The 14071-nt window shown below is 34.1% G+C and overlaps 1 protein-coding gene across 17 annotated transcripts in view; it reads left to right on the top strand.

Annotated features, from left to right (window-relative positions):
* The window catches only part of KLF12 (KLF transcription factor 12), a 590400-nt gene that overhangs the window by 400357 nt on the left and 175972 nt on the right, over positions 1-14071 (top strand). For 3 of the 17 annotated variants that reach the window (XM_072782800.1, XM_072782801.1, XM_072782803.1), the window contains one exon: positions 8968-9038. The exons of 12 other annotated variants lie outside the window; for them this stretch is intronic. The gene's annotated coding sequence lies outside the window, so the exon portion shown is untranslated. Of the gene's footprint in view, positions 1-7777; positions 7886-8967; positions 9039-14071 lie in introns of all 17 variants that reach the window. 2 more of the 17 variants (XM_072782799.1, XM_072782798.1) reach the window with 1 other exon arrangement.

The raw sequence follows: 14071 nt of genomic DNA on the forward strand, positions 1-14071 counted from the left end.
AGCTATGAGTCCTCTCAAGTCCTCTAAAATCTTAGGAGATTTCTTACTTTTCAAAAGGTATTTTATTCTTCTAAGAAAGGTTCGTAAAACATAGAAACATTTATTTTTTGTAGATTGGTTGTTTCTTTCCAGTAAGATATGTGCATCTCTCTTTTCCATTTTTCTTTTTTTGGATAATTACTTATCATATTGTTTTTATGCAATTGAAGCACAATAACCTTTTTAATACAGATGAAAGACAAAGAAAATCTATTCTTCTACTGATAAAGTTTTCATGAAACAATAAATGATAGAATTATGCATACCGAAAGTTGTTTTTAGTGCTTTGAATAGCAGCAAGATCTAATTTCCCCCACCAAAAGCCTTCATAATTAAAGGCAGTCTAAATGATTTAACAAAACTATTATAATAAAAATATTAAAAGAGATAACCTAAAGTCATTTTAGTCTTAATTATTTTTATCTAAAAATTATAAAGTTTTTCATCAGATATTTAAATTTAATGATCAGTATCAGTGTTTGTTTTATTACAAATAAATTTATAAAAGGCCATCATATCATTATACATTCAGTCACTTGTCATATAATCCTTTATTTTGGTTTGCCTGAGAAAGCTGTTTCAGAATTCATTTTTTTATTCATGGAAATAAAATTTGGCCAACTTTAGATAAATTTATTTAGAGTTTACAAAGATTTTAAAGGTCAATTAGATTAATAGATGGATAGGAATAGTGCTTTTTAAATCAATTTGAACAAAACAAACCTTTAACAAAATGAAGATAACCTTTTTATTAGTTTTGTTATCTTTAATTTTTTTTTTGCATTATTTATGGTGTGGATGGATGGCTTTAAGCTATCTGTCTAGATTAAAATTGGACAGTTGTCCTTACTTGGTGGCACTTACGTCACTGGTTTCTGTTTTTGAAGGTATTTGATGTTTCTGATGCTGATTAACTTTGTGATCAGAGCTAGTGAATGAGTAGTTTTGATTTTGACGGTAACAAAAATTAAACTTTTTCTTTTTTTAACATTTATGCATTTTGAAGGTTCCAGTAGGATTGTTTCTCTGTCTCGTGATATGGCTAATGCCCTTATATAAAAAGAACCCTTGCTGTGTGCCCTATTGCTACTAGTTAATTTTGTCATTTGGCTATGATTAAGCACAGATTTTCCAACACTAAGCACAGATTTAATGCAGTATTAAAGGATGTCCTGGAAGGTAACTGGAGAGAATCAGAGAGATACTTTGTGCTCTGTGCTCATGCATAAACCTGTTTGGCATCTCTACCTGTCTAGCAAGAATGGCAACTCTCCCCTATCCAGAATATCAGTGGCATATTGTAGGTAAATGGTATCCGGTAGCTAGAATTTCAAAGACTCTCATCTTTGTAGCACTTCCATAGATTGGTGTCCTGTGACCTTTGTCCCTTTTTGGAACCTGTCCATGTGATGTTCTTGTAAAACCTCTACCACCAACCACCACAATTCATCTGAATGATTGGTTCCTTAGGGTGCCTTCCCTGCCTTGGTAGGTAGCACCAATCATTGTTGAGTTTCATAAGCTAAAACCATAGGAGTTATCCTCGATACCCTTTGTTCCTTCACCCTCCACAGCAAATTCATAACTTCTAAATGTGCCATATATCTGAATTCCTCTCCACCTCCACAGTTGGCCACCCAAACTGTGCTGACAGCCTCCTCAGGGGTATCTAAGTTCCATTCTTTCCTCTTCCAACCCATTCTCCACATAGTGGGTTTTTCTTCTTACTTAGAACTTTTCTGCATCTTGCCATTTCTTTTAGAATAAAAGCTATTTTTCATTTATAGCTTTTAGTCCCTTGCTTATCCCCCTCCATGGACTTTTCTTTACCCTGAGTATCTGACAACTTCCTCAGTCTCTTATTCAAGTCTTGATTTAAATGACCACTGTCACAGAATCCTTCCATTACTTCCTATTTAAAGGTATGACTGCTTCTTTGGGCTGGCTGGTGAGGAGAGCAAGCATGGGAGCAGGAAAACAAGTCTGGAGACTCTTGAGAGATGAGACTAAAGATGGAGGTGACTTGCAGTAGGTTTGTGATACTAGAGATAAATTCGTGTAAACCGATTGGTGAGGTGTTTTGGAAGTTTAGTGAAAGGTTCTCACTTATGGATTGGGTTTGGGGTTGATGAAAGAGAGAGGGTTGTTTGGTCTTGAGCTACTAAATAGATGTTGATAGTTTAATGACATAGGGAAGACTATAAGAGGAGATGGCTTTTTACCAGGGAGAGAAATTAAGAGTGTTGGTCTGGATTTGTTAGATTTAGATGCTAAGTGAATATTTCAAATACATTAATGGCCATGGGGACCTGTGTTTGGAATTGGAGGTTTCATAGTGATTGACATATTGATGTATGAGATTGCATAAAATAGTGCAAACAGAGTAGAGGGTATGGGACTAAGCCCTGAGGAATGTCAATACTAAAAGCTTGAGAACAGTAAGTGGAGTCAGTAAGAAGACTACAAGGAGCATAGGCAAAAAAACCCCAGGGAAGTATGGTGCTCCAGAGTGCAAAAGAAACAAATACCTATGAAGTGAATGTTCTGTAGTATTGAATATTATGAAACATCAAAGAAGATGAAAATAAGCAAGTAAATAGTGAATTGACAGCAAGGAAATAATTCACTGATGGTCTATGTTTTTTTTTGAGCCATTTTTTTTTTTAAGATTTTATTTATTCATGAAAGGACAGAGAGAGGGGCAGAGAGGCAGAGAGACACAGGCAGAGGGAGAAGCAGGCTCCATGCAGGGAGCCCGACATGGGACTCGATTCTGGGTCTCCAGAATCATGCCCTGGGCTGAAGGTGGCACTAAACTGCTGAACCACCCGGGCTGCCCCCATTGGTGGTTTTGATAACAATTCTCAGTGGCCAATATTGTGGCCAGTCACTGGTTCCATGTAGCTGTTTAAGCTTAAATGTACATCAATTTAAATAAAATCCTTGGCCACACTAGTCATATTTCATATGTGAAATATGTAACAGCCACATGGGGCTGGTGGCTGCCATATTGGACAGTGAAGATAACTAACATTTTCATTATTGCAGAAAGTTCTGTTGGGTAGTACTGTTCCAGAAGGCAAGTGCAGCTCTGAGTATACTCATCCTCTCTTGGCCTGCCAGTCTCCTCCCCCTTTGGGGCAGGGATGTGGCCAGAGGAAGATCAGAGCCAGAGCCCTTGAAGTCCTGGATTCAGAATACCTGATCTAAAGGGGATACTGCCTAGTAGAACAGTGAAGATGAAAGTATGATTGGATTAGAGGACAATGAGAGTGATTACACAGGTCTTTTATTAATTATCAATTTTGAAGTTTTGTGCATCTGTTGGAAGAGGTCATGGACCCTGGAGCAAGTGGTTGTGGAGGTTTGTGTTGTCTGAGAAAATTTGATTGAGGAGGCTGTACTTAACACTAATCTGAAGATGAAAAAAATTCAGATCCACAAGAGGGTATGGATGTGCTCTTCAGCTGAGGGAAAAGAAAAATACAGGTACAGTTGTGTTCTAGACATATTAATGCATTTCATTCTCAGAACAAGTTTAGGAAGTAGTATTGTTAATATCCTCAATGAAGGATCCTTCATCCTCCAAATGAAGAAAGAATCACATCTTATTCTGAAAAATGAGACTGATAAGTAAACTGGAATTTTGTTTTGTAGACCTTTGAAGACCAAGTAGGGGACTTACACTTTTAACATAGTGTTCAAAGAAGACTCTGTTTTTTTTGTTTTTTTGTTTTTTTTTCAACTGTATTAAACTTGGGGGAGGTACTCTAGAAAGGCCAATGCTTTCTCTAGTAACTTGTATCTATAATTAAGTGGCTATCACTCCATTTTCTCAGAATTTGTCCTTTATAGTAGAATAGCCACTCAATGGGGAATAGGAATGTGGTTTATCTCACAAATTGTTAGATATCACAAGCTCAAATTTTGACTTTTCCAACAAAATTTGACTTTGTTAAAATGTCAATTGTCTCTTAGAGGCAAATATCCTACCTTTTGTCAAATTGTGCCTTACAAGTGAATTTACTATATGTGCATGCCTTTTTTTCACATCAGTTTATAAGCCCCTTGAGGTAAAGACAGGTATGCATTTGTTTTACCCTGTAGCACCCTGCCCAAAGCTTGGCAAATAATGGGATGTTGACTAGATATGGATGGAGTAGACTGAGTAGACTACTGTGTTATTGCTGCTGAATCACTTTGGGCCAGTGGTACCTTCATCTGCTTTCCTTTCGTGCTTAACCTTACAGTGTCCTTCCCTGTCACGTCTCTCCAGTTTACAAAAAAAGAAAAATCCCTAACTATACCACCTTGTAGTCTTCGACTGAATGTCACCCTTTTATGTAAGGCAGTTACCAATTTGGCAAGGACATTTAAATTTATCTGTCTTCTGGAGCACTACACCACACATTCCTAAGGCTTTGTCTTTTCAACAAGAGAAACTTTTGAGACTTTGATAGAATCACTCATTTTTTCTCATGCAAATGACTATTTTAATTTTTAATGAATTTACTACTGTTCTCATTAAAGTTGCTTATTAGTAAAAAGATGTGTAATAAGCCATAATCTTTTATTTAACAGCTAACAACAAACTTGACAACACGTTAAAAAGAGGAGGCAATATTATGTTGACATTAGCCCTGGTAATTGTTTGGAAAAGGTATTTTTAATTTAGCGGTCATCCTCACGGTTACTGTATTAGTAATAAATTTTGTGTTCAAGGTTGACTTTTTTTTTTTTTCATTTCCCAGAAGACAGTTTACAAAGGCACTAATGTAACAATAGAATGAAAAGAAACATGAAGGTTGAGGATTACCTTTTGCCATAAAGACTTTGCCTGAGTGTGAGATAGTTTCTTAGGCCATTCTATACAGCCTTTCCATAATTGTCTCCATTCATATTTTGCCTTATAATATACAAATGAACTGTGTTAATGCACATTAATTTGTACTGCTTCTGGTTCAAAATATTTGCAGTTCTTTTAAAATGATTATAAGACAACATATCAAAACATTAGAAGCATTGGTTTTGGGTTTTATCATTGGTTCTCATGTTTCAAATATTATCATTTTTATTTAAGTGACCCCTGAGCAATAAAATACGGGCTGATGCAATATGATTGCTTAAATGTTTTTTTTTTGTCATTAAAACAAAAACTCAAAGTCTAAAATTGAGTTCTACGTTCGACATTTGTCATCCAGACTATTTTCAGACCACAAGTCTTATTTCTTAATGATTTAAGAAGTATTTCCAGTGTTATTGACTAAATTCATTTGCTTGTTTTGAAATTCAGAATTAGTTCTTTAACTCCACATTCATTTGATACAATAATGTCCAAGAACAAATTTGTTTACTTTAGCATATTATTTTTCTAGCTCTATGTCAGTGTATTCTGACCATAATTTAGATGAAAGTCAAAAATGACCCAAAGAAAAATGATTTAGGAAGATAAATTTCTGAGAAAATGTGGTATCACATACGTACACACACATACGGAGAGGAATATTATTCATAAAAAAAAGAGAAAGAAATCCTGAGATTTGCAACAACTTGTATGGACCTTGAGGGCATTTATACTAAGTAAAATATGTCAGAGAAAGATAAAAATAGTCTATGATTTCACTTATATGTGTAACTAAAAAAAAAAAAAAAAAAATGAACCCGTGGAAACAGAACAGTGTTTGCCAGAGATGGGTGGTGGGATTGTGGGGGAAATGGATGAAGGTGGTCAAAAAGTATACACTTCCAGTTATAAGTTGTGGGGACATAATATAAGCCATGGTGACTATCCTTAATAATACTATACTATATATTTGAAAGTTGCTAAGAAAGTAGATAACTTAAAAGTTATCAAAGAGAAAAATAGTTAACTCTGTGGGTGATGAATGCTAACATTACTATGGTGATGATTTTGCAATATATACATATATCAATAATGTTGTACACCTAAAGTTAATACAGTATTTTATCTCAATAAAACTGGAATAAAATGTCGTTCTGAAAATCCCCAAAAGGTTAGGTCCTTCAAATTTTAAAGAACAGAAATTTTTATTTTATTTTTTATTTTATTTTTTTTAGAACAGGAATTTTTAAAATTCAGGATTCATCTGCAGCAGTCAGTATTTCTAATGCCTGTGATGGATGTATAGATGGTAGAAATCAGGAGGGCTGACCAAATAAGAGACAAGGAGAACTAAGCTACTGCTGTCTTAATCAAGCAGAGCACTTAGCTTTGTTTTTTAAAATGTCGTGAAGACAAGATTGAATGAGCCAACAAAACATTACACGAGTCCATAGTTTTTAATTTCTGTTCATTTTTTAGACAAAGCCATAAATCAGCCTATTTATTTTGAGTTGTACTGATGCAGGAAACTTAGTCACCTGACTTTATCTTATAATACATTTTATAAATGTCTTCTAAATAACATAATTCCACATTAATCAAATTAAGATTTGGTTCCATCCCACCATTAACACTAAAAGTAAAACGCTGAAGAAAAAAATTCATGACCTTTTGCTAGGACCAGGATCAGATTTCCAAAGTTACGAGTGAATTGGAATGGGGAAGCCAATGCAGAGAATTGTTTTAACTTTTGGTATAAATGAGGTCTTATATACAGTGAGTACTTTTAGCTCTGTCTATGAACAACTTAGATGAACAATACAGTTTGCTTTTTAAAAAATCCTAAGGAAAAGCACTGCAGTGTGCAAAAAAATGCCACTATCTAATGTATACAGAGGAGGCAAAGTTTATATGGCAGTGAAACTATTTGAAAATCTTTTCATATGGGACAATAATTCTACACAAAAAAAACTGGAAAGTGAAATTCTCTTGACCTTGTCAAACTGTAATTAGGCCTGTATTATCCATTTTGTTGTACTAAATAATTTATTTCCTTAGATTTATAATCAGGAGAACTTTGACTAGATTTCATTTTGTGTTTGTGTTGATTGAAATATTTTGGACTCTCTCATATTAAATATAAGCAAAATATTTATCTTGCTAATTGGATGAAAACAATTATTTTACTGCTTTAAACATTAGGAAATATTAAAGAAAAAATATTATTCTAGATTTTATTCCTCTTCAGTATAAAATAGCATTTATTAATGATTCTATGCAGATGCCAAAATACAGACTGAAAATGAAATCTCTGGCTTTGTAAATAATAACTTATAAATCTTGAGTTATAAAAATGGAATGATTTCCCTTAATACACCTTTCATTTCCAAAGCTCTGTTTTCTTAATTTCTGTTTAATTTTCACTTGGCAATGACTCCTGAAATTTGACTTTTGTTATCTCTAGAAAGTGGGTTTAGAAATTAATGATTATAAATAGGTACATAAAAAGAGTTCTGTTTCAGACATTAACTTTTTTAAGGTATCAGCCTTATTAAGAGTTGGGTTCATATTTTTTAGCACAGTGATAATAACATCTGTTTGCTAATAACATCAAGTCTACTCTTTTTAAAGGCAGAAAGTCTTTATAGATTTTTTTTCTTCCAACAGGTCAAGGTGCAGTTTTCCATTCCATAATAGGCCAGTTAATTGTACTAGGTTTCTGTTTCAAGAAAAACACTATTTAGAACATAACCAAGAATCTGGAATTTAGAAAAATTGTCTTTGGAAGAGCGGCCCTTTTCATGCACCTGTGAACGAAAATCCCACAGGTCCTTAAAAGCCTATTTATTCTAATTTTAGACACTAGTTTTACCACATGTTTGTTTTGTTTTCCAGCTCTAAAAGTAGTTTTGAAGCAGCAAATTAGGAAGGGAACGGGTGAGTCATGGCTACAGCCATATGGAAGCAGCTGGAAGTGACAGAGCAACCTCCATCACATGGGAGGTAATTCCTCATAAAGACCAAAGATGCTACATTTATGTTTTATTACAATAATTCTTTATGTGTTTTTTTCCCTTAACTTACGGCATGCAGTTAGTTTACCATGCTGATGGTAGTATGAGGCAATGAACTGAATTTGAATTTCCTTCTGACTCATTTAACTGTCTCTCAGAGTTAGTCTGGGTCTAATACCAACTATACAAGTTGAAAAGTTTTATATTTGTTCATTAGGAGAAGAAAGGCAAAGTCCCTAACCATTTCCTTTTCTCAGCAATCTAATATTTAATTGGGGTGGGAGAAAATAAATAATTAAGAGAGCTGTGTGTGAAGTTCTAGGTATGCATGACTTGCTGTGGACCCAAGAAGGGTCTCTCTCTATACACTGGGCAGAGGGGAGCATTTTATTAGACAGATGGTATGAGCTCAGTTTTAAAGGAGAAAAGAGTTTAGCTGGGTAGAGGAGATAGAGAGCCCTGCTCTAGGCAAAAGGAATGGCCCCCATAGTCATTGAGAACCGAAGGAACAGGATTTGAGAATCTCAGGTAGTTAAGGAGCTTCAGGTAAGGTGGGATAGAACAGGGGTCAGCAAACCTTCTCTGTAAAGGGCCAATTAGTAAACATTTTAGATTCTGCAAACCTTATGGATCATATGGTCTGAAGTAATAGCTTCCCTCTGCTGTTGTCCTACCAATGCAACCACAGACGGTATGTAAATGAGTAGGCGTGACTGTGTTCCATGCTTACAGTTCACAAAAATGGCCTTCTTGGATTTGCCCCAAAGTCTCCAACTTGCCACACCCCTGAAGCCCCATGGTCCTCTACCTCTTTACATAATTTTCTTGTTATTGTTGTTAATAACTTTGTAGGATTGATCTCAAATGGCATAGTGTCGATGTAATTAATGGAAAATTTGTATGTACCTTCTCTTCAAAATATTTTATTTCTGTGTGTTACGTATTATAGTTTTCATATCTGATCTTTGCTTTTATGGAGATTCCAACATTTGTTTGCATAGTGTTATAGTAACTGCCTACAATGTCTCATTATCTTCATACCCCTTATTCTATTTTCTTTTTGTTCCCAAGTTTGTGTCACATTCAAATTGTCACCATAGAAGAGTAGCAGGAAAGACATCGAATATCCCAGGATCGTGGAGGTAGGCGTTACAAACCAGTAACATTTGAGCTCACCCTTGAGGGATAAGTAGAATTTTGCTGAGCAGTGAAAAAAATAAATGATATTTTGGGTATAAGAAGTAGCATCAGCAAAGATAAAAAGATGTGCATAGGAGTGTAATACTCACTGAACAACAGGTAGTCCAGAATATTTGAAAACCTGGAGGATTTAGGTCTATCCTCTGTTTTAATGCCTTGATTGACATTCTTGGTAGTTTGGGATTTTTCCTACAGTCTGTGGAAAGTTCTTGCTCCTCTGCAGAGTCTGTTATTCTCATCACAGCCAAGATGGTCCTTTTAAACATAACTTAGACCATATCACACCTCTATTCAAAGATTTCACACACAAAAAATCATTGCCATGATACTAAAAGATACTAAAAAGATACTATGTGACCTGGTTCCTTTCTCCCCTGTCTGAATCATTATCTCTCGTTTCCTATTCCCCCTCTGCTGGCCTCCTTAGAACTTCTCAAGCATACTCAGCCCACTGCCTGTTCATGGCACTCACAGATCCTCTGGAGCACTCTTCACTGAGTATCTTCCTTATTTCATCCAGGTTTCATATCCAATTTCATTTTATCAGGCAAGCCTTCTGTGACCCACCCTATCTAAATGGAAGCTTCTTCCATGACATTCTCTGGCTTCTTACCCTGCCTACTTTTTCTGGCTAGAAAATCTCTCTTTTAGGAAGGTAAATCTGATGTTGCTGGAGAAGTTGGACTCCAAAATAGGAGAGGCCTGTGGGTCAAATGAGAGAATGAGAACTTTGAGGAATTATGAGAAGTGTTCAGCATAGTATTTCAGGCCAGGAATATTTTGAAATAATTAATAGAAGTTTTGCACCCTCTTTACAGTTTTGTTGTTCTTCACTCCTCTTTTAATTTTGCCTACTTAGAATAGCTCCCACAGCATGTCCAAATGAGAAAGTACTTTTATGTAAGAAACATCAAATTTCTAAGGTTGAATTTTATGTTTCTGTAATCCCTATAGGAAAATGAAAAAAATTTTTTTTGCCTTTTTATTAGCATCTGTATAATTTTATGTAATTATCCATATAGAATGTAATTTTCCAGTGTGAATAGAGGTTGTGGAGTAGGTAATTTAATTAAATTTACTTTGAGTTTATGTTTTTCTAAAACCAGATATAAGGTCAATGTAACTCTTATGCTCCATTAAGAGTCTAAGATTCATGAGAGATATCCATTAATACCTTTTCAGATTTGAAGGTCAAGAGAAAATGCCAGTAGAGTTATTACTATTTTATCATGAAGTCCTTTATGATAGCTAAAATACTAAGAAAAAGTAACAACTAAATTATATAATAAGAATTTATTAACTATGGGGATCCCTGGGTGGCTCAGCGTTTTGGCGCCTGCCTTTGGCCCAGGGCGTGATCCTGGAGTCCTGGGATTGAGTCCTGCGTTGGGCTCCCGGCGTGGAGCCTGCTTCTCTCTCCTCCTATGCCTGTGCCTCTCTCTTTCTCTCTCTACATCTATCATGAATAAATAAATAAATCTTAAAAAAAAGATTTTATAAAAGAATTTATTAACTAGATAAACATCTGTTTGAGGGAAAGTACTCCAGATCCAAGAAAAGATATATCAAACAACTATTTTGTATCATGTAAGCAGTTACATGTATCCTCTGACATTCCTTAACTTGTCTGGCCAGGATGAGGTGTGAGAATACCTAGATAAAGTTTAAGAAGAAGTGAATAAACATAGCAGTATTTGTAGTCATTTCTGGTTGAGCAAACTATTTTTTTTATCTTTATATCTATCCATATATACAAACAATGAACTGTGGTGTGTGGAAACATTTGATGGAGAGAATACTTCAACACATTACTGAATATGAAGTAGTGATTTTTCCCCCTACTTCTGTTGCCCGATTACAAAGTTTTGCCTAAAGGAAATTTTGCCTGTGATCATTTTAATGTTGTGTGTGAGGGTTGCTTAGAGGGCCTATATAGCTCTCTCAGGCAGGTGAGACCAGTATGCTGAGTCAGCTGGATTTTATAATTGGCATGCACTTTATTCAAAATTGGGAAATAACATAGTATTATGGGAAATTGTATTACTTATGGCACAAGTTATGGTAATGAAAAAATATCCAAGAGCAATGAAGGAAATTACTTTTAGAAAAATCCATGGTTAAAGAATTCTTTTTTTTTTTTTTTTTTTTAAGAAAATGTTTTGGTAAATTGTTCTTTGTGGACAGTACTCCTTCCTGTAGTATGGAGGACTGGGTACTCTGGAAAGTCATCCTGCCTACAAAACAATTAGAGAACAGATAAGGGAGATCTTGAGTTCCTTCTACCATTCCCAATTGAGTTCCTTCTACCATTCCCAATTGTTCTCTTCCCAGTCTACACAATGACAAATGCATGTGTGCATATAAATGTACATATTAAGATATCATGAAGCCATAAACTAGACTTAACCTGAAAACAGTGTCTGTATTAGAGCTAGGGCTGACCAAGATCACGAACCAAAGAGAATTTAAAATATATATAGAATATAGAATTTAAAATATATATATATTTTTAAAAATATTTTTTTATTTTTATTTTTATATATTTTTAAAAATATATATATATTTTAAAATATATATATTTAAAAAATATGTATATATATATATATATGTCAATGGATAGGCTACACTTTTGTTAAAACTTGAAAAATGAAAACAAACCCAAAACTCAAAAATGACAAAGAAGTTCACAAAAATAGCAGGATAAAGACATCACTTCACAAAGAATTACACCAATAGACTGCTATCCAACTTCTCAATATTAACAATGGCAGCTAGGAGAAAGTCGGGTAGTATTTTCAAATACTGGGAGAACTTGTCAACATAAAGTTGTATAGTCACTATTTTGTAATTCTGTGAAAGATCTTTTGAATATATGAGCAAAAACAGGGATATTTTTATATGAACAAAAACTGAGGACCTAAGTAAAGGAAATTCTAAAATATTCATCTGAAGGATTCTGACATGTGGAAGATAATGGAAGGATACCAAAAGGATTACCTGAAATGTAAAAAAGAATGGTGACCAAAGAAATCGGTAAACATTTCATAAAAATATACACTTTTTTCTTAAACTAATACTATTAATATTTGATTTGTAGGATTATTTTTTTTTTTTAAAGATTTTATTTATTTATTCATGAGACACAGAGAGAGGGGCAGAGACACAGGCAGAGGGAGAAGCAGGCTCCATGCAGGGAGCCCGATGTGGGACTTGATCCCGGGTTCCCAGGATCACGGCCTGGGCTGAACGCGGCGCTAAACCGCTGAGCCACCCGGGCTGCCCTGATTTGTAGGATTATTAAACGGTAGAATTAAAATATTGAATTATGGTTAATAGTTAAGTTTGGAGAGAAAACTGGGAGTTAGTTTCTGTTGTTGTTTGTCTATGACATTGTTAATTGGCTTGGTAAGAATTCAGGAGTAATTACAGAAAGAATAGAGTTATAGTACATAATTTCCCAAACTAGTAGAATTGGGGGAAAATGTATAAGACAACAGGAAACAAACAAACAAAAAATAATAATAATCATCTCTCTTTCTTTTACTATACATTTTTTAATATTGGTAGTGAGAACAAATAAACAGGACAAATAAGAAGGAAAAAGGTGATTTTTTAAAAAGCCAAATATCCCTGATCATAATAAATGTAAATAACTATGGTAGGCTGAATCCTGGCTGGCCTCCAAGATTTTCTGTCTGCCCCACCGTAGGTACATGCAAGTTGAACCTGTAAATGAAGGCTTAATCAAGTGAAACCTTGATTTTAGCCTATGAGACCCTGTGCAGAGCACCCAGCTAAAATATGCTGAATTCTCAACCCACAGAAACTTCAAGATAATAAATTTGTGTTAAGCCACTAAGTTTATGATGAATTGTATGCAGCAGTAGAAAACTAATGCAGTGTACTAAACACAAAAGCCAAAAGATGGAGATTGGTTTGGATTTAAAAGCACAATTATATGTGGTTTATAAGAAACACACCTAAACCTAAAAACAAATAAAGATTGAAAGTAAAAGGATCACAACAGGTTTACCATGGAGGTTTGCCCATTTTGTTTAAGACCATTTAGCCTTTAGTACATAAAATATAATTAGGTAGAGATAGAGAATTTCACTACATATTTATTGGGGTGATATAACAGTTGTAAACTTGTAAGCAACTAGAAAAGTAGAATGAAAATATATAAAGCAAAATTGATTGAAGATAAAAACTTGAAAGACCCTCTGTGATATGGATTGAGATTTCATTATACCTTTGTCAGTTGTTTTGATGTCAAACAGAAAAAGCTAATAAAAATAATGATCATTTATGTAACATAACTAATAAGGTAAATGGAATAAACATAGCGAAGATCTCTCCAACAATTTGGAAAAAAAAAGCTTTCAAAAATTTCAAAACTGCAAAAATGTACCAAAAATAGTAAAACCAAGCCTTATCCGATTTCTAAAAATTCCTGTCACACTGACTGCATTTTCTGACTACTGCATTTAATTAGAAGTCATAGAGTAAAAAAATACATTTCAAATTTTAAAGTCTTTATAAATAACTCCTGAATCAGAGAAGAAATTATAATGGAAACTAAAAAAAAATTTAGAATTGCATGAAAATGGAAATACTGTATATTGAAATTTGTAGGATGCTGTAAAACTGTTATTTGTGACTCCTAAGGGAATAAATGCATGTATTAGAAAAGAAGAGAAGCTGATTAGGGATGTCTGTTTTATTATACTTCATAGAAATTCATTTATTGAAATAATTATTTACATACCATGCTTACCTATGTTAATTGTGTTTTTTGCCTAGTTTAAATATTACAAAAGTAAATGATCAAAAAAAATTTTTGATAGAGTAGTTGATGATCTAATTAGTCAGTAATTACTATATTCTTTTTATTCCTTTACATATGATATATGAAAAATTAAGGTGGATAACTGTTGAAATAGAGGTAGTTTTAAAACAGTAGTGAACCATACCC

The sequence above is a fragment of the Canis lupus genome, chromosome 17, assembly GCF_048164855.1.
Source record: "Canis lupus baileyi chromosome 17, mCanLup2.hap1, whole genome shotgun sequence".
Taxonomy (NCBI): Eukaryota; Metazoa; Chordata; class Mammalia; order Carnivora; family Canidae; genus Canis; species Canis lupus.